This window comes from Chrysemys picta, chromosome 1, assembly GCF_011386835.1.
Source record: "Chrysemys picta bellii isolate R12L10 chromosome 1, ASM1138683v2, whole genome shotgun sequence".
Classification (NCBI taxonomy): Eukaryota; Metazoa; Chordata; order Testudines; family Emydidae; genus Chrysemys; species Chrysemys picta.
In genome coordinates this window covers 201,138,697-201,142,718 of record NC_088791.1, presented here as the reverse complement: position 1 = coordinate 201,142,718, position 4,022 = coordinate 201,138,697, and positions in this window count along the sequence as shown.

The window sequence follows — 4,022 nt, the reverse complement described above, 5'->3', positions numbered from 1 at the left end:
AAATAATAAACAGAATATATTCATGAGTGGGGCAATGCCTAGTTAATAGTGTTACCATTGCTTGCTGTAGGTCTGAGCAGTAAGGTTGGTCTCCAGAGAGAAAGTAGTTTTCTTTCCTGTAAACTTGGATTTTATGGGAATCAAATCCTTAGAGCCAACATGTGGATAAATACAGCCTTACTGCTAAACTCAAATAGATGACATAATTATGGATGAGATGGGCAAGGTAATTTAGCAGGTTATAATGCTACTAAAATGTTTATTCTTTCTCATTCATCTCAAGTACATTTTTTGTTTGTAGCCTTCCATTCTCAAGCAGCACTCAAACAGAACCTTTTAGTGACTGTTTTGCCAAACGGAAGGCACTGGATTATATCAAGGGTCCATAACATCATAGGGCCAAATTCTGCTCACTCTCTCCCCTTCTCTGTCCCTCTTCCCCGGGCCCTCCGTGGGAGTTGTGTATGGCATAATTCAGGTAGAAAGTTGAGATGTTAAAATCCTATTTCATCATCCAGTTGTTCTCCCCTCCACCCAACCAATGCAGGATTGGTCACTACAGTCCATTTTCTAATGTCTTGTCCAATCTAGTTTTAAATGTCCCAAGAAATCAGACATCCATTAGCTTTCACCACTTCCACAGCCTAATAGAACTTGCTGACTGAAGGTTTCCTGATATGTAGCATCAATTTTCTATTACTTAAATTCATCCTATTAAGTCTTATTTGTTCCACCCTACTTTCCTCCTTGATGTTGTCCACTCCTTCACATTGTTCTTTAGTCAAATGCATATTAATTCTGATTAGCCAAAATTCTTGGGGGCAGGGTGTGTGTGTGTGTGTGTGACACCTAAACATACTGATAACTTGGGAAGCCAAGATAGGGAGCTTGCATAACTTACAAGTTCTGCATCCCCTTTTTTGTTGCATTAATAAGCTCTGGAGACTTCAGAGTTTAAAGCCTTCAGCACATACATTTTCTGTATAAAAATACGTCATGTACTGAAGTCAAACCTTGGGATTGAAACCTTAGGGAACATATTACACAACAGAGACTGAGTAAATTAAGATCAGGCAACATGGTTAAATTTTTTATCTTATCTATTTTTTAAATCATGCTTCATAAGACAGAACCTTTAACTTCCGTCATTTTTCTGCCGTTCTCTGAACTTCCTCCAATTACTCAATAGCTGGAGCACAGGCGTGGGGGAGAGTGGAGGGACTGCAGGTGGAAGAGGTGGGGAGGGGCTCCCACTTGCTCTGGCCCAGGGCCCCACAAAACCCTAATCCGCCCCTGGGTGGGGCACGGCTTAGGTGAGTAGAGTAAAGACATGCCTGAAGAGTGGGTGTGTACTCAAGTAAATGCCTTATACGACTCTTTACTTACCCAAGCTGAGCCTTCCCAGCTACACTGATATTTTTAGCAGGGTAGTGTCCTGCTGCCTCCCCACTGCTGGAGTTTTTCCCTAGAAAACACTCCAGCAGTGGGGAAAGGCTCTAACAACGGTGAGGCAGTGGGGAAAGGCTGCATTGCTGGAGCCCTTCCCACCTCAGTGAACAACTCCAACAGCAGGGAAAGCTTCAGTCTTTCCCCATTGCTCGAGCCCTTCCACAGCTGCAGGGAAAGACTATGGCAGCATGGACCAGCTGCCAGAGCCTTTCCTTGCAGCTGGAGCCCTTTTCCACTGCACGGAAAGACTCCAGCAGTGGGGAAAGGCTCTGGCAGGGGGGAGGCAGTGAGGAAAGGCTGCCTCCCCCCTGCCAGAGCTTTTCCTCACTGCAGCGAAAGGCTCTGGCAGTGGGGAGCTGCTGAAGCCTTTCCCTGCTGCCTCACCTCTGCCAGAACCTTTCACTGACATGTGCAGCTACACATTGCAGCGTGGACATGGTATGCTTTCCACTGTGATGTATAGCTACATGTACATTACACACTGCCGAACGTAGTATGTAGTATAGATGTAGCCTTAGCATGTGGCAGGTTAGTGTGCTGTAGATTCACACCCTGGCTTGCCAGGCACTAACTTGCTGTGTAGAGAAGCCCTAATACATTATCATCTATCATAATCTTTTGTTTATGGGCCTCCATCTGACAATGTCAGCATTCCAGATCATCTTAGCTCTGAGTGTAAAATAGAGAAACTGTGTGAAATCCTTTACTAAAATCCAGTTGTCTTATATCTGCCATCTTCCCTTTAGCTACTAATTAAATTCAGTATAAAAAACAGTCACATGACTAGCAAGATTTATTGAGGGTTTTCAGGGTTGGTTTTTTTTTAATGCTTTCGAAATGATTACAAACAAATTAGTCAAAAGATAAGTAGCTGTGATTATGAAATTACATAAAAAAGCTATTTAAACAATTAAATAAATAAATCTCTATGAGAAGTCCATTAAAAGATGCCAAAGAGATAGTCAGATTAAAAACAAAACAAACGTGTCAACAAAAAAAGATTTCTGAGCAAAATAAAATTTTGGGGTTCTTGGCACATAAAATGAAGACACCAAGGAGTGTATAAAACAGAAAAGGAGAAAAGCAGTAGAGCATTTGTTATAAAAATTTTTGAAGCAAAGAAATTTGGGAAATATCAGAATCTGAGTTCCAGCCTTCACCCTAGAAGTTGTCTGTTTTTTTTAATCACATAGCTGAGAGAGCAGAAAAGACTTATCTTGTAATTGAGATCTATGAATTTGGATACTTTGTTAGTCTGTATTTGGTTGGAAATAACACGGAAGTCTGGAAATGCAAGAAAGCAAATGCAGAAGATCATGTTAATACATTTGTATGACTATTGTGGGTTTTCATGGGAATTTCTGGAAAAAACAAGCTTTTATTCTAATCACAAAACTGAGAAGTACCATACTGACACAGGTGGGGCAGCTCTATGCCACTCCCAAGCACAGTACTGCAGGCACTTGCTGCCTTAGTCCACAAGTTTGGGCTGCCTGCTTGGAGTAGGATGGCCTATTCCATAAACTCAGCAACAGTCTCTACAGTTAAATAAAAATAACAAACTCAGAATCTGACTGTTTGCGCATTTCAGTAAACAACCAAAACCTCAAAGGCAAATGCTTTGTTGCAGCGCTTGAAGGCAAGGCCCTCACCTGGCCCCTGGGTTCTGGGCTGGCACTGCGGACCTCCTTTTCCCTCTCGCTCATCTCTGACCCTGAGAAGAAGCAGGCAAGCCTTCTTAACTGGCCTACTGGCTCCAAACTGGTCCCTGTCTCCTCCTGGCCCTTCTAGGACTAAATATTGTTGGTATCCTGGCCTGAGCAGGAGTGGGTCTCAGGACGCTGATGCCTCCAGCATGGGGCAGAGAAAGCCTGCTAGACCCCATTACACATATCTTTTGAAATGTCATTAATCAGCTCAAGACTTTATCATATGGTGCTGCACCAGATTCCACAGTAACGAGTGTAGTATAAAAACCTAGATATATGGACCTAGAAATGTGACAGTGTTAAATTCTATTAGCAGTCATAGTAGAACAATGAACAATTTTAAAGTGTACACAACACTTTATTATATATGAAGAGGATTGAAAATAAACAAAGATGTCTGGGAATCTTAACAAACAAATCTTCAGAAATTACTGCTTCATTAAGAATCAAAATACTAATGTTTGTGGGTTTTAGAACATGTTGTTATAAAATCCAATTTATGCTGCATTAACACAGTGGAGAAGATCCTCAGCTCTATGCTGGACCATTTATAGTGTAATGCTGGTTTAAACAGACTTCCATTCTGAAAACACATCTTGGTCTTTGCATTGCCCCTCCCCCACCCCCACTTCCCTATGGTCTGAGGTGCCCTCATTATGGCATCTTTTAGAATTTTCCAGCTTCCTTCCAATTTTCCTTCCTAGATTTTCAAGGTTTCTGCCATTACATCTCATCCACAAGATTCTCCAAAATGTGCTTTTCTGAAATCAGATACCCTTGTGCCACTGCATTTTGAGATCCCTCTTCTTGCTATGTTGATTGTAAGTATTTTTTTGGATACTGATTCACCCCCTGGGATCCACA